We start from the raw sequence: 17655 nt of genomic DNA, 5'->3' as shown, positions 1-17655 counted from the left end.
CCCGACGCGCGCCGTGCCTCTGCCCCTACCCCGACCACGCCGCACCTCTCCTTTGGTCAGGCCGGCCGGCACCGCTCCCTTCCCTCCCTGTTTTTTTTCACATATACAAGATGTTTTTTTCCTGATTATATGTATATGTGTGAGTATATGTATGTGTATATATCTGTTTATATGTCCTTTTTTAGATTTTTTTTGTTTTTTGCATTTTTATAAAAATGTATATATGTATGTATGTTCTCTGTGTATATATATGTTCATGTATGCAAAAGATAGATTTTTAGAAAAGTTAGGATTTTTTCTGTTCATTGATTTTTTTGGTGATATTAATTATTGTAGAATATGCAAATGTTTGTATATTCATATGAACAATGCATTAGGCAAAACCTTTACTTTTTTTCTAAATTTTCTATTTGAACATTTTTTTAAAACAAGCAATACTACAAGAATGAGAGGAAAAAGGAAAATAAGAAGAGGAAGAAAGGAGAAGAAGAGGAGAGGAAGAAGAGGAGAAATAAATAAGAAGAAGAAAAAAGAAGAAAAAGAAGAGGAGAAGAAGAAAGGAATAGAGGAGAAGAAGAGAAAATAGAATATTCTATTTTCTCTTCTTCTCCTCTATTCCTTTCTTCTTCTCCTCTTTTTTTCTTCTTTTTTTCTTCAATCTTCTCCTCTATTCCTTTCTTCTTCTCCTCTTTTTATTACTTCTTCATCTTCTTATTTTTTATCGGATATGTCGTTGTCGATATACCCCGTGTCCCGATAACTTCAACACGGGGGGGGGGGGGGGGGGTCGACCTACCCCCTCCCCGATAACATTATTTTCCAATGTATGTATGTCGTCGTTGTCGATATAACCCCTTCCCGGATAACTTCGACATGAGGGGCGATCGATATATATACCCCCTCTCGACCGTGATAACTTATACCACGGGAGCACCCCCGGCCCTCTCGCTCGACCAAAACTCTCGAGGACACCCAAACCCTAGAAAAAGACAATGTCGGTCTCCTACCCCCTCCCGCCGCGCCCCTACCCTTGAAGCGTTGCCGAGGCCACCCCAAACCCGGAATAAGCTAGGTCTATGTTTGCCACTAATATATCCACCTGCTGTCATGTTTGTGTAATAATTGCCATGTTGTAATATTTGCAGAAACAATGGAGCATGGACGAGACAAGGAAGCAGAAGAAGTGTTGGGGGACATAATCTTAGCCGGAGGTGATATCTTGTCGTATCTTAACGACAATGATGGTCTGGAAGAACAGGGTGAAGAAGCAGGCTACGGTGATCGAAGAGTGGAGGAGGAAAGACATGATTATGATGGCTCCGGTGACCCAATGCTGGTGCAAGAAGGAGCCCATGGTGACGGCTCCGATGACCGAACAGAGTCTGGCCAGGTAAATATATTAGTTAAGCCTGTGCTGACTAGCTAATTGATGCATTCATTGTTTTGGTATGTACACATATTAATTAACTCTCGTCTTTCTTCTTTTTTCTAGCCCTCCGGATCAAGCACAACTTCGGTAAAGAGACGAGGCCCGAAGAGAAAGTTGCGCTCAAATGAAAGGTTTGAGATCACAGCAATCCCGCGCGACGGCCAACCGATTGAACCCATCCGGACAAAGGAAGCATTTGCTGCTTAGTGCGGGGTTCTTGTTAGGGACAAGATCCCGATCAGCATCCACCAATGGTATAAGCCTAAGAAGGAAGACCCTGAGGTGTCTTATGTCAATGATATGTAGAAAGATGATCTTTGGACTGAGCTGAAGGAAAATTTCACCCTACCGCCAGAGGAGGATCCGAAGAAGCCAGTTAAAGAGCAATTAATCAAGTCTCATGCTCTTAAGAAGATGGCAGACCTATTCAGGAGGTGGAAGAATGAGCTGAAAACGTTTGTCGACAAAGAAAAGACACCAGAATTCATCGGCCGGTATGAGAAGATCAGAGATCACTGGCCCTCATTTGTGGCCCATAAGACATCGGAAAAGAGTAAGAAGATGTCAGCGACAAACAAGAAGAATGCTGCGAAGAAGAAGCTTCACCATCGCACGGGGTCAGGTGGCTACCTCAAAGCCCGGCCTAAGTGGGCCAAGGCTGAGAATGATCTGCTTGAAAAAGGGATTGAACCACAGACAATGAACTGGCCAGACCGTTGCCGGACTTGGTTCTTCGGGGCTGGCGGAAAATTGGACCCTGTATCAGGGAGGTGCGTTTGGACGGACGAGCTTTTGAGAATACCAGTCAAGAAGATTCAGCAATATATTGATTCAGCGCGGGAAGGGACGTTCGGTCCAGATAGAGAGAACGACGCACAATGGCCCTCAGGAATCCTGAGCACCCTGGACGGACACGAGGCACGCCAGGCTCCGTTCCGTGGAAGGCTGGTTTTCCGGACGCAGGCGGTTACAAAAGCCAGGAGAGGAGGAAAAAAATGGAGCAGACACAAATTCAGAAGCTGCACGAAAGGGTTCAAGTGCTAGAGGAACGAGACGGCAATCGACATGCCAAAACTACCCCCGAAGCTACCCCGCCATCTCAGCGGAGAAGCAGCGTGGCTTCCACCCAGCTGCTTCAGCCGGAGCATGTCTTGACGGCTCCTGCTAGCTACCCCGTGGATGCTATCACGGAGTCTCAACATTGCCACCTTATGGCGCAATGGCAGAACTTCAAAGTCAAGGCGGTTGTTGGCTCTGTTTTACCTCCTGAACCTGGCACAACCTACCATTGCCGGCCGATTCCAGAAGGATATGCTAGGGTGATGGTGGATGAAATAACGGAGGGATTTGAGGACCTCCAGCTTGACCACCCTACCGGTGAAGGGGAGACTCGGCTGGGTTCTGCTCTGAAGACTCCATGCCTATGGCGGAAGGAGCTCATTAACCTTCCGAACTGGACGCCTCCGGCGAGTAAGGGCACTCCGCCTCCTCCTTCGGCGAGTGATCAGGGCACTCAGCCTCCTTCTCCGGCGCGTGGCGGCACTCCGCCTCCTCCTCCGCCTCCTCCTCCGGCGAGTGATCAGGGCACTCAGCCTCCTTCTCCGGCGCGTGGCGGCACTCCGCCTGTGCCGGCGTGTCAGAGCAGCCAGCCTCCTCCTTCTCCGCCTCGTCAGGGTAGAAGAGACTCGCCGCCGCTCCGGCTGCTCCGGCGCGTCGTAGTCCTTCTCCTCCGCCTCGTAAGCAAGGAAAGAAGACAGCCGCAGTCGCTCCGTCTGCTCTGCCGGCGTCTAGTAGTACAGCTGCCAGAGGTGGGAGGCAATACAGATTCGGTCCTTCTCTGAAGACTCCAGAGAAGTTACCATACGATAGGACCGAGGAGGAAACCACGAAGATCGTGCGAGCCGAAGTGACGAACTTCTTTGAAGGGGTGAAAGCAAAGAAACATCCACCTCCGGAGGAGAAGATAGATCCGGTGAAAGCGAAGCGCACTCTGGCTGCCCTGACAAAACCACCAAAGTCTCCGCCGAGAGGCAACTATGAGCGCATTCTTGCAAAGACATTTGCCGAAGCGGAGCGGTCGGGAAGTACTGTCAGTGATCAAAGGTTAAAAGAACGACGAGCTGGGAAAAAAATTGCCCAGCTCGGCGAACAAGCGAACCAATCGTGCCCCCCGCTCAAGGTGTCTAGAGACATCGTCGCTAATGATCCGAGGATGGTGCCCGGTTATAGCAATCTTGGAGATTACCTGCCCGACGATGTACATTATGAAATCATGGAGGTGGACAAACACAAATACCATTACGGGAAGCCTCTCGTCAAAGATGAAAGATCTCTAACAACGATGATGCGAAGATTACATGATTGGTACATGAAAACCTGCAGAGAGTTTGGGGGAGGAATACTTTGACGCTGAGAGTTAAACCGGAGCATGACCTCGTTGGAATTGAACTGTTGAATGTTCCATTTGAGGAGTTCTTCCAGTTTTTCAATCAAAAGGCCCTCGATAAATCAACGATCAGTTGCTACTGTCTGTAAGTAGTACTACTTCTGTCATTAAGTCTCTCTATATAGGTCAGCTCTTTCATTGCATGTATTTATAATTATCCTCAATATATTATGCAGATTGAAGATCGCCGAATTGAAGAAAAGACAAATCGGTGATATTGGGTTCATTAACACAAATCTCACAGATGCAACTCAGGTTAAATATCATGCCGAAGATACCGAGGCCAACTTGCTACGATCGTTGGTAATAAATGAAAACAAAGATATAATACTCTTTCCTTACAACTTCAAGTGAGTGTTACTGTCTTGTGCATATTCGGTTTCCCTTATTAGTCCAGGTTATGGTAATGTAATTGATGACTTATGCATGCGTGCGCAACTTCCACTATATTCTCCTAGAGATTAAGCTTGAGCAGGGAGTAGTAACCGTCTTAGACTCGAGACGAAAAGATCCCCAGGACTATGCGGACATGACTCAAATGCTCGAGAAGTAAGTTAAATCGATCATTATCCACCATATCAGCAACTTTGTTCATTTCCTGATATCAAGTAATTGTTTTCTTTGTCTGGCAGGGTTTGGATAAAATTCACCAAAAAAGCTCTGGGACTGCCGAAGAAGCTGCAATTTAGACACCCGAAAGTAAGTACTATAGTAGCATGTTCCGCGCATCTCCTAGTGATTCAAGCGCTAGTTTCATCAATACCATTTAGCATGCTTGCTTATCAGTTTGATTAACCTCTATTTCTTGTAAAGTGGTTGTGGCAGGAACAAGGGAATGATTTCTGTGGATACTACGTTTGCGAGTCCATCCGCCACACGACCTGTGAGCGGGGCTACTCTGACGAACAATATAAAGTGCGTAAGCAATAATATTCACAATTTTATTTTATTACCATCATTTGTGTCGAGTTTCATTTATTCATATATATATATGTATTGACCCCCTTCTTCAAATTAGATCTTTCGGATGCGGGATGAACTCCTAGCACCAGATCGTATGTGAGCAATTCAAGAGGAATTAGCGGCATTCTTCCTTGACCACGTGATCGCTGAAAACGGAGAATACTATGTGGACCCTGTGTTCTTACAATTTAATTAGGAGATTATATTGTAAGAGATAATTATTGTATATATGTAGCCGGTAGTGTCAGATAGATATACGAGAACTTGTTGTTCGACCAATCTCTCGGAGAAGGAGAGGTGGTCGATATCACTTCTCTCTGTATGCATATGTTCATGACGATCTTCTGTTTCCTTCATTTGCTTACTAGCTAGCGTGTCTAGTCCTCTCCATACGTATATAGTACGTAGCGTCGACCAAGCACGGAGATAAAAGAGGACACTTCTCTCTATTAATTAACTAGCTAACACAATATATGAAACACCTAAATTAACCCCCCAAAACCCCCACCCCCCCCCCCCTTTCAAAAAAAACAAAAACCCCAGCCCCTGAAATGCTGACGCGTGGATGCCTATTGGTCTCGGTTAGTGTCACCAACCGGGACTAAAGGCCCTCCTGCCTGGGCTTGCCGCACCGGCCACGTGGAGGCTATTGGTCCCGGTTGGTGCCACCAACCAGGACCAAAGGCCCTCCTGCCTGGGCTCGCCGCGCCGGCCACGTGGAGGCCCATCTGTCCCGGTTCGTGTAAGAACCGGGACTAAAGGGTTAGGGCATTAGTAACGACCCTTTAGTCCCGGTTCGAAAACCGGGACAAAAGGCCCTTACCAACCGGGACAATAGGCCCTTTTTCTATTAGTGGCAACACGGAGAAGAGGATAGCGCTACACGGTGTTGTCCATGACCCAAAGGAGAAGACGGTGAGGCAGGGCGCTCTCCACGACCCGGATCCCATGAAGATGAGGCGTGATGGCAAGGAGGCGACATGACTTCACCAACCCTTATGCCCGATGGCCCCGTGAGGCGGTGCTCTTGTCTTGGCGGACCACCGTAAACTCGGTGTCCAGCCGAGACGAGGCACCAACCACATCGGCTATGCCGATATGAGCGTGTGTTGGTTTTACACCGACGTCAATCTTCACCAAAGAATACTCTCACGAGGCGAACCCCTTGCATACCCCGACGAAGACACTACATCGTCAAGAAGTCCGAGCAGAGCAGGACCCACGCTACTCCAACACAAAACTACATAAACGTTGTCAAGATCGACGAGGCGCGACGGCGAGGGCAGACATGGCTAGCACAAAGCCATGTTTTGAGCGGCACGTGTACCGATGAGGACACGGGCTTTGCCGCCGCCCACACCACACACACACCAACATCATCAGGCAGGGGGATTGTGAAGCGAAGATGACGAAGACGACCACACGGCTTAATCGGAGGTATCTTGCGGAGCAACCCGCGGGAGTAATTAACCGGGAGCCTTCCGAGGCCCCGGGAACCAGGAGATCGCACATCCTGTAGTCAGGCTGGCCGCACTAGTAGGCCACGAAGCGCATTCATTTTATGGGATCTTGTAATTTTGTTTATCCGATGTGATTAATGAAATACTTGTTTCCCGTACCCCTTTTCTTTGTGTACTACGGTACACTGGCACGCCCGCATTTCTTTCCTAGGCGCATGAGAGAAATCCATACTCCTTCCCTTCCCTTCTCATGGACTGCTTATCAGATTTTTCTCGTGTCAAAAAAATTGGCACGCCCAGTGGGACCTGGTTCTCCTCCCATCTTTGCTCGATGTGGTCGTCAAAATTGTCTTCGCCAATCTCCCAATGTGCACAACATGCTGCAAGGATCTCCGCCAGTAAGCCTCTTTCTTGCAGGTGAACTCTCCCACGGCAGCAAATCGGAGCCGGTGGTGATCTAATACGGATCAATGCTGCCTCATCGAGCATGGCGCCAGGGTCTACATGTACCAAGCCCAAGATCCCGCGCAGTTTCAAATTGTGCAGTCAAAGAAGGCGCAAAGGCGGGTGGCCACCAAGACGATGGAGCGCCACAAGCTAATGCTGGTGTTGCACCCTGTTGAAGGAGTCATGAAGGGCGGACATCCATGGAGACGTGGAGGCAGATCAACGCCTCCGCGCTAATACCACCAATGGAAGGGCAAGTGCGGCGTCCCATGCCTCTACCCGGCTCGGCTCCCACTCGGAGCCGCCAACACCAACACCACGACGCACCGAGGAAAAGCTACATGAAGGCTTGGAGGCCATCTCCCACAACTTGCATAGGCTCATGGTTGCAGGTAGGATGAGGTGCCAATCACCAACTCATCATGCTCAACATGAGCACCTCAATGATAGTCTCCACCAACAGTTTAAGGATATAAAAGTAGCAAGTTCTCTCATCATTAGTGAATAGGGTGGTTATATCATTTAATTTAGTAAGATGTGCCACAATAGTTTCAGATTCATAGCCATAAAAAGGATCAGACTCAACAAAAGTAATTATATCAGGATCAATAGAGAATTCATAATCCTTATCAGTAACAAAGATAGGTGAAGTAGCATAAGCAGGATCATATTTCATTCTAGCATTCAGAGTTTTTTGTTTAAGCTTAGCTAATAATTTCTTAAGATCACTTCTATCATTGCAAGCAAGAAAGTCTCTAGCAGTTTCTTCATCCATAACATAGCCCTCAGGCACAACAGGCAATTCATATTTATTGGGAGAGTCTTCATCATCACTTTCATCAATATTATCAGTTTCAATAATTTCATTCTCTCTAGCCCTAGCAAGTTGTTCATCAAGAAATTCACCAAGTGGCACAGTAGTATCAAGCATAGAAGTAGTTTCATCATAAGTATCATGCATAGCAGAAGTGGCATCATCAATAACATGTGACATATCAGAATTAATAGTAGAAGCAGGTTTAGGTGTCGCAAGCTCACTCAAAACAGAAGGTGAATCAAGTGCAGAGCTAGATGGCAGTTCCTTACCTCCCCTCGTAGTGAGGGATAAATTTTTGTTTTCTCGTCTTTCAAGTTCCTCATAGTGACCAGCAGATATAAATCCCAAGTGACTCAAAGAATAGAGCTATGCTCCCCGGCAACGGCGCCAAAAAATAGTCTTGATAACCCACACGTATAGGGGATCGCAACCGTTTTCGAGGGTAGAGTATTCAACCCAAATTTATTGATTCGACACAAGGGGAGCCAAAGAATATTCTCAAGTATTAGCAGTTGAGTTGTCAATTCAACCACACCTGGATAACTTAGTATCTGCAGCAACGTATTTAGTAGCAAAGTAGTATGGAAGTAACGGCAACAGTAGCAAAAGTAATATTTTTGGGTTTTGTAGTGATTGTAACAGTAGCAACGGAAAAGTAAATAAGCAAAGAACAATATGTGAAAAGCTCGTAGGCATTGGATCGGTGATGGAGAATTATGCCGGATGCGGTTCATCATGTAACAATCATAACATAGGGTGACACAGAACTAGCTCCAATTCATCAATGTAATGTAGGCATGTATTCTGAATATAGTCATACGTGCTTATGGAAAAGAACTTGCATGACATCTTTTGCCCTACCCTCCCGTGGCAGCGGGGTCCTAATGGAAACTAAGGGATATTAAGGCCTCCTTTTAATAGAGTACCGGACCAAAGCATTAACACATAGTGAATACATGAACTCCTCAAACTACGGTCATCACCGGGAGTGGTCCCGATTATTGTCACTTCGGGGTTGCCGGATCATAACACATAGTAGGTGACTATAGACTTGCAAGATAGGATCAAGAACTCACATATATTCATGAAGACATAATAGGTTCAAATCTGAAATCATGGCACTCGGGCCCTAGTGAAAAGCATTAAGCATAGCAAAGTCATAGCAACATCAATCTCAGAACATAGTGGATACTAGGGATCAAACCCTAACAAATCTAACTCAATTACATGATAAATCTCATCCAACCCATCACCGTCCAGCAAGCCTACGATGGAATTACTCACGCACGGCGGTGAGCATCATGAAATTGGTGATTGAGGAAGGTTGATGATGACGATGGCGACGGATTCCCCTCTCCGGAGCCCCGGACGGACTCCAGATCAGCCCTCCCGAGAGAGTTTAGGGCTTGGCGGCGGCTCCGTATTGTAAAACGCAATGAATCTTTCTCTCTGATTTTTTCTCCCTGAACACGAATATATGGAGTTGGAGTTGAGGTCGGTGGAGCTCCAGGGGGGCCAAGAGGCAGGGGGCGCGCCCAGGGGGGTAGGGCGTGCCCCCCACCCTCGTGCCCAGGGTGTGGGCCCCCTGGCCTTGATTCTTTCGCCAATATTTTTTATATTTTTCCAAAAATAAGCTCCGTGAAGTTTCAGGTCATTCCGAGAACTTTTGTTTCTGCACATAAATAACACCATGGCAATTCTACTGAAAACAGCGTCAGTCCGGGTTAGTTCCATTCAAATCATGCAAGTTAGAGTCCAAAACAAGGGCAAAAGTGTTTGGAAAAGTAGATACGACGGAGACGTATCAGCTACCAAACGTCACAACGTAACTGGGTGATTATAAAGGTGCTCTACAGGTGTCTCCGATGGTACTTGTTGACTTGGCATAGATCGAGATTAGGATTTGTCACTCCGATTGTCGTAGAGGTATCTTTGGGCCCTCTCGGTAATGCACATCACTATAAGCCTTGCAAGCAATGCAACTAATGAGTTAGTTGCGGGATGATGCATTACGGAACGAGTAAAGAGACTTGCCGGTAACGAGATTGAACTAGGTATTGAGATACCGACGATCGAATCTCGGGCAAGTAACATACCGATGACAAAGGGGACAACGTATGTTGTTATGTGGTTTGACCGATAAAGATCTTCGTAGAATATGTAGGAGCCAATATGAGCATCCAGGTTCCGCTATTGCTTATTGACCGGAGACGTGTCTCGTTCATGTCTACATAGTTCTCGAACCCGTAGGGTCCGCACGCTTAACGTTCGGTGACGATCAGTAATATGAGTTTATGTGTTTTGATGTACCGAAGGTAGTTCAGAGTCCCGGATGTGATCACGGACATGACGAGGAGTCTCGAAATGGTCGAGACGTAAAGATTGATATATTGAACGGCTATATTCGAACACCGGAAGTGTTCCGGATGGTTTCGGAGAAAACCGGAGTGCCGGAGGGGTTACCGGAACCCCCCGGGGAAGTATTGGGCCTTAGTGGGCCTGAGGGGAGGGCCTTAGTGGGCCTGAGGGGAGAGAGAGGGCAGCAGCCCAGGAGGTGGCGCACCCTCTCCCATGAGGAGTCCGAATTGGACTAGGGGAGGGGGGCGCAGCCCCTCTTTCCCTCTCCCTCTCCCTCTCTTTCCTTCCCCCTTCCCCCTTCCTAGTAGGACTAGGAAAGGATGAATCCTATTCCTACTAGGAGGAGGATTCCTCCTCTCCTTGGGGCGCACCAAGGCCGGCCGGCCTCCCCCCTTGCTCCTTTATATAGGGGGCGGGGGGCATCCAAAGACACACAAGTTGATTGTTCCAAGCCGTGTGCGGTGCCCCCCTCCACCATAATCCACCTCGGTCATACCGTAGCGGTGCTTAGGCGAAGCCCTGCGTCGGTAGCAACACCATCACCATCATCACGCTGTCGTGCTGATGGAACTCTCCCGCAAAGCTCTGCTGGATCGGAGTTCGTGGGACGTCATCGAGCTGAACGTGTGCTGAAGTCGGAGGTGCCGTGCATTCGGTACTTGGATCGGTCGGATCATGAAGACGTATGACTACATCAACCGCGCTGTTATAACGCTTCCGCTTTCGGTCTACGAGGGTACGTGGACAACACTCTCCCCTCTCGTTGCTGTGCATCACCATGATCTTGCGTGTGCGTAGGAATTTTTTTGAATTTACTACGTTCCCCAACAAATATATGGAGCGATCCTTGGATACCTTCAAGCTCAGATATGAAGGTAATTACACCGAGAGGCCAATCAATTATTACAAGAGTTTGTGAACTCATTGATCCGATGACCGGGGAGTGGGATGAACAGCTACAGAGCCTTTTCTACCTTGTGGATGTTAGAAGAATACTTCAGATCCCGCTCAACACACACGCATTTGAGGATTTCATTGCCTGGCAACCTAATCGCACCGATTTTTTTAGTGAAAACTGCGTACCATTTGCAATGGATGCACACTTATAGTGCACATGCAAATATGATGGAGAGGGCCGGTGGTTCAGCGCCTTTGGCAGTGTGGAATACACTTTGGAAAGTGCAAGTCCTACGTAGAATTCAGATTTTTGGGTGGAGGGTTCTGCGAGGAATCATTCCGCTAAAAGCAATCCTGACAAACAGACACATTGGTTCTAATGGGGCGTGCCCGATATGCCATCAAGGTGCGGAGGATATTAGGCATCTTTTATTTCTATGTGTGCATGCAAAGGAAGTGTGGAGGCGCCTTGGGATGCTGCAACTGGTGGAAGATGTTGTACCAGTGGATAGGTCGGGCTCGATTATATTCGAACATTTTTTAACCTTTCCGGATGATCTACTGATGGTACATTCTAATGTCAATTTCGAACAAGCACTAATGGTGGGAGCATGGTACTTGTGGTGGATACGTAGGCGAATGACACATGATGAGCCGGTTCCACCTTCTTGGAGATGGCCCATATCCGTTCTATCGATTGCTTCAAATTTCCAGAATTCATCAAGTTCACATGTAATGCCAGAGACTAAATGGTGTAAGCCGGACCCAGGATACACAAAACTAAATGTTGATGTAGCCTTTTTTCCAGATGAAGGGAGTGGGGCAACTGCGGCTGTTATCAGGGATATTCATGGAAACTTCATTGCCGCGCAATGCAATTTTGTACCAGTGGCGGCGGATGCAATTACAATGGAGGCGATGGCCATGAGGGATGGGCTATTCTTTACCAACTCTCTAGGACTAAACTAGATTGAAGCGGAATCAGATTCTCTCCAGGTAATTAACTTCTGCAATGGCCAAGAAAGATGGTGGGATGAAGCTGCGGCTCTCTTTGCAGAATGCGTTGATATTAGTACGTCGATTGGAAAGGTCATTTTTAAGCATTGTATTCGTTCTTGTAATCAAGCGGTGCATGTGCTAGCTAACTTCTCTTTTTATAATAAGTCGAATCTCAGTTGGTTAAACGAGCCACCTGATGTCATTGTCAGTAAGCACGTGGACGATGTAAGTGTTCTATAATTCAATAAAGCTTGCCATGATGGCCTTTCCAAAAAAATCACTGTACAAATCAGGACTCTGAATTATACAAAGTATTTGCATTAACCCACAGGTCCCACGATCGGAGATTTCACACAGCATATGTTCCATCCAAAGAAAGCAAAGTGGTTAGACTGATGCTCTCTGAAATTCCACCGATGGTGCTCAAGGATGCTTGGGCCAACTATGAGGGCAACTGTGTTAAAAAAAAACTATGAGGGCAACTTATGAATACATTCAACTGGGACTGCTGTACGTCAACAACAGGAAGAATTAATGAACAGATTTTGGCCTCAATGCTTTCCAACACACGGAGATGTTATAAGTACGACGACTTTTGAAGCGGAGATGACAAGCTAATCCCCAACTGCTTCTACTATGCCTCAAGCTTTGTTCTTGTGCAGAAGACGACGCTGTTCCATTTTCCAGTGACAAACTGACAGTGCTAAACTGATGGTGGGTGAAGGGAGCCAGACATGGCAAACGCTTCCAAGGAGGAAGAACGGTGCCTTTGGGCGCCGCCGCCGTCACGGGCAGCCATGGATTTCTCTGGCTCCACATCACCACCATTCCACCCGCAGCATGGAGGTCGAAGACCCCCGACCCATATTCGAAGGGCGAACCCGCACCAGGTCAACGTCCACTGGTGCCCCACCACTCTCACAGCCAGGGACACCACCGCCACGCCCATGCCCCCGCTCGACACAGAGCCGGTGGCGGCACTCCAACCGAGGCCGCCGCCCAAGATACATCGCCCCCCCCCCCCCCCCCCCTGCGAGATAGCAGAGCGGCAGAAGCCCCGCCGCCACTTTCCTTGGTGGTTCCGCGGGCTTGCCCGGCGGCAGCCTCACGCGGCTGTGAGGGAGGGCTGCTATAGGGACGACAATATGCGGCTGATGTTTGGACGATGCTATATGCATCCAACCATTAAACCCGTTAAGCGTCGCCTGAAGGGCGGCCAACCAGCTATGCCATGTGGCGCAAACTGGTTGGCCGCGGTTAAAAAGCTTTTGCATATTATTTTTAGATGGAGGTGAGAGTGTTTTTAGTGTTTTTTTCTTTTTAAATGGAGGTGATGACCTCACATATCTTACATTTTTAAGGAGTTGATCCCTACTACTATCAATTCTTTCAATATGCAGCCCATCCACGTCATCATCTAGCCACATCAGCAATTCTCCTTATGTATACATGCATGCATCCTGTATGTAGGGTTTGTGTTTGGCAACGGAATGCATCCTGTATGTCGTTTCACTTATGACGTCCCACTACTATGTCGTTTCATCCTCCCACGCATCCCCCACACAAAAAACTGACGAGGCAGTCAAGCCGCCGGCCGGCGGCTCATCACCAGTCACCACTAACTAGCCAGTGTTGCGTGTTTTATACAGTCGCCTATCCACTTTCCTTCCCGTGCGAACACATGATGTTAATCCCCTAGCTTCCTTTTCTTTTGCGGGAAATCCCCTAGCTTCCGCTTTGATAAGCGAGCTGCATTGGTGTGGTTCGAATTTGGAACGCTTTCGGATATTTGCTGCTCACGTATGGAGGCGCCCAAGTGAAGCAGATGCTATAATTGCTTACGTCAGCCCAAAGGTGCCCCTCATCTGTCGTACTACAACTAATTTGTTTGTTTTCTCTTCCTTTGTTGAATTTAGGACTTGCAAAGCATATGCCTGCATTTTTAGGCGCGACTATATATGTATTTTTTTAAATGAAAATGTGCGCACAACTTTCTCTCAAGCGGCGTGTATGGTTATGAGCAGCGCTCGAACAATAGCTGGATCAGGGGTCGTGTGAAGATCGGCCACCATATTGTCGGACGCAGAGTAGTTTCGTATCTAACGACATTGAGGCAAACGTTTTGACCATTTGTGCGAATGCACGATCCCTGGAATCAACGCACGTCTATCCAGACTAGACGAGAAAACTCCAACTAAAAAAGAAAATAAAAGGACTAGAGTAGAAAACATAGTAGTACCAAGGTGATCGCGATTACCAGTTGGATCGATGTCTCGCGGCCGACCGGAGGACTGCAGAGCTGATGGTAGTATGTAGCTGATGCGCGCGTGCAACCACATCGATCACCTTACCGGTTTCCTTCTCCCTCCGTGAGAACAGACGAGACTTCCATCGCTGTCTGTCTGCCCAATAAATCCGTCGCTAAATCTTATTTAAATCCACAAATAGTAATTATGCCAACAACATCAGAGTGGCGCAGCGAAAGCGTGGTGGGCCCATAACCCACAGGTCCCAGGATCGAAACCTGGCTGATGTTCTCCGAAAAATTCCAGAGGTGACACAAAACGGTGCTTGACCCACCATGAATAGCACTTACATGGACCTCTGCTGTAGCCCAACAACATGAAGAATTAACAGATTATGCCTCAATGCTTTCAAAATTCCAACATTCGGAGATGTTCTTTTGTTGGTGCAGAAGATGGCACTCTTTCAGTTTCAGAGACAAACTCATGCTCCTAACCCGAACCTTTCGTGTGAACTTAATGAAATTTTACAGTTAAAAACTCAATGCATCACCAGAGCCAAAAGAAAAAGAAAAGTCAAAGTTTGGTGTGTTAAATGGGAGCTAAAAGGTAGCAGGGAAGCATGGCACATACACTTCTGATTTAAAAATCAAAATACAGCAGGCATTTTTGGTTTTCAGCATGGTGCACCCACCGAGCATCTGCGGTGCATGCTTTCAGAAAATCAAGAGATATCTTTTGGCGTTATAGTTATATCATGAGACACAAAGCCATCACGCTCGTAAAGCGTATATCCCCCTTCTTTACCGATTTTTGTCCATTGACCGCCTCAAAAAGTTAGATGCAAATTCATCTGTATTGCATGGACCTCTGATGTAGGCCAACAACATGAAGAATTAACAGATTATGCCTCAATGCTTTCAAAATTCCAACATTCGGAGATGTTCTTTTCTTGGTGCAGAAGATGGCACTCTTTCAGTTTCAGAGACAAACTCATGCTCCTAACCCGAACCTTTCGTGTGAACTTAATGAAATTTTACAGTTAAAAACTCAATGCATCACCAGAGCCAAAAGAAAAAGAAAAGTCAAAGTTTGGTGTGTTAAATGGGAGCTAAAAGGTAGCAGGGAAGCATGGCACATACACTTCTGATTTAAAAATCAAAATACAGCAGGCATTTTTGGTTTTCAGCATGGTGCACCCACCGAGCATCTGCGGTGCATGCTTTCAGAAAATCAAGAGATATCTTTTGGCGTTATAGTTATATCATGAGACACAAAGCCATCACGCTCGTAAAGCGTATATCCCCCTTCTTTACCGATTTTTGTCCATTGACCGCCTCAAAAAGTTAGATGCAAATTCATCTGTATTGCATGGACCTCTGATGTAGGCCAACAACATGAAGAATTAACAGATTATGCCTCAATGCTTTCAAAATTCCAACATTCGGAGATGTTCTTTTGTTGGTGCAGAAGATGGCACTCTTTCAGTTTCAGAGACAAACTCATGCTCCTAACCCGAACCTTTCGTGTGAACTTAATGAAATTTTACAGTTAAAAACTCAATGCATCACCAGAGCCAAAAGAAAAAGAAAAGTCAAAGTTTGGTGTGTTAAATGGGAGCTAAAAGGTAGCAGGGAAGCATGGCACATACACTTCTGATTTAAAAATCAAAATACAGCAGGCATTTTTGGTTTTCAGCATGGTGCACCCACCGAGCATCTGCGGTGCATGCTTTCAGAAAATCAAGAGATATCTTTTGGCGTTATAGTTATATCATGAGACACAAAGCCATCACGCTCGTAAAGCGTATATCCCCCTTCTTTACCGATTTTTGTCCATTGACCGCCTCAAAAAGTTAGATGCAAATTCATCTGTATTGCATGGACCTCTGATGTAGGCCAACAACATGAAGAATTAACAGATTATGCCTCAATGCTTTCAAAATTCCAACATTCGGAGATGTTCTTTTCTTGGTGCAGAAGATGGCACTCTTTCAGTTTCAGAGACAAACTCATGCTCCTAACCCGAACCTTTCGTGTGAACTTAATGAAATTTTACAGTTAAAAACTCAATGCATCAGCAGAGTCAAAAGAAAAAGGAAGTCAAAGTTTGGTGTGTTAAATGGGAGCTAAAAGGTAGCAGGGAAGCATGGCACATACACTTCTGATTTAAAAATCGAAATACAACAGGCATTTTTGTTTTCAGCATGGTGCACCCACCGAGCATCTGCGGTGCATGCTTTCAGAAAATCAAGAGATATCTTTTGGCGTTATAGTTATATCATGAGACACAAAGCCATCACGCTCGTAAAGTGTATATCCCCCTTCTTTACCGATTTCTGTCCATTGACCGCCTCAAAAAGTTAGATACAAATTCATCTGTATTGCTGAGCCAAAAGCATGATTCCCAGCAAGAAAAAAGGGCTAATCGAGGTTTTATTGAATCTGATCCTACTTGTTGTTGCTCGACATTATCTTGACAGGATCAGAACTTTAAAGTATGGCTATGCTACGTACAAGCACTGAATATAATGTATAAATACTTATGCAAATTGCAAACTTTGGCATGGCCTTTCGATGATGATGGAAGCTGAAGTTACCCTCCATGTTGATTGCGTCGACAATATCGGTGTTTGCAAGCGGTGTTCATTCCATCTTTGTAGCTTCCATGGTGTTTCTCTTCTTTGAGGTCTTGCTATAGTTTTAGGCTTTTAGCTATTTCATTATGAGTAGAAAACATAACCGTGTGTTGGAAGAAACAAATTCTCGTACACTCCTAGCGACCCATCCTGGCCCTTTCATGTTGCCACTGCTCCTCTTTGCCACTGTTGTAGATTGGGTCACGTATCCACCAATTCACGACGAGCGTCATCAATCCCAAGCCAATGAGGTTAGTCATCACATTCTAGCATCCAGCTTTCGTGAGCCCCTTTATCCACTGACTTGTAATTTCCGACTTGTTACGAGGAGTCGTCAGATGCATCGATCATACGTCGCAAGGATCACCGATGAGAGCATACAAGAGTCGTTCATTTCCAAGGCCATAGCCCATTTGACCATATGTCCGTTTGGATAGCCAGAACATGTTCGTGTCCGCGTCCATGCCACTAGAACATGGCAAAATGGGCCAACCCGGCTCGGCCCCCCATTAATTTTTTTTCAAACACAATACAGACACAAACACTCATCTAAACGCGTATACACTCAACCCTATGAATACGCACACGCCACCTTAAATGAGTCTAGCACAACATAACCCCACGACGGCCCGTTTATAAATGGGTCGTGCCATGCTAGTTCGCGTGGCACGACACATGAGTTAAATGTGCCGGCCGGTGGCCCATTTGTCCCTTATGGATGGTGTACTTTTGGGGTCATTTGAGTTGTTTTGGGGCTTTTAGGCTGTTTTTTGGGAATATCCTAAACGGTGCCCTCAGCGCGCGTCATAGCTAACCGCACAGGGCGCACACCCCCTTGTCTGCGCTGGGCCGGCCCATATTTTATTTCTGTTTATTAAAGAAGCAAATAAATGCACGAACGTACTCGTGATTCAAACTCACGATCACTTGGTTTGAAGTTCACTGCTATAACCAAGCA

The sequence above is a fragment of the Aegilops tauschii genome, chromosome 6 (genome assembly GCF_002575655.3).
Source record: "Aegilops tauschii subsp. strangulata cultivar AL8/78 chromosome 6, Aet v6.0, whole genome shotgun sequence".
NCBI classification, from domain to species: domain Eukaryota; kingdom Viridiplantae; phylum Streptophyta; class Magnoliopsida; order Poales; family Poaceae; genus Aegilops; species Aegilops tauschii.
The sequence above is the reverse complement of the archived record's forward strand: the minus strand, read 5'-3'. Positions refer to the sequence as shown.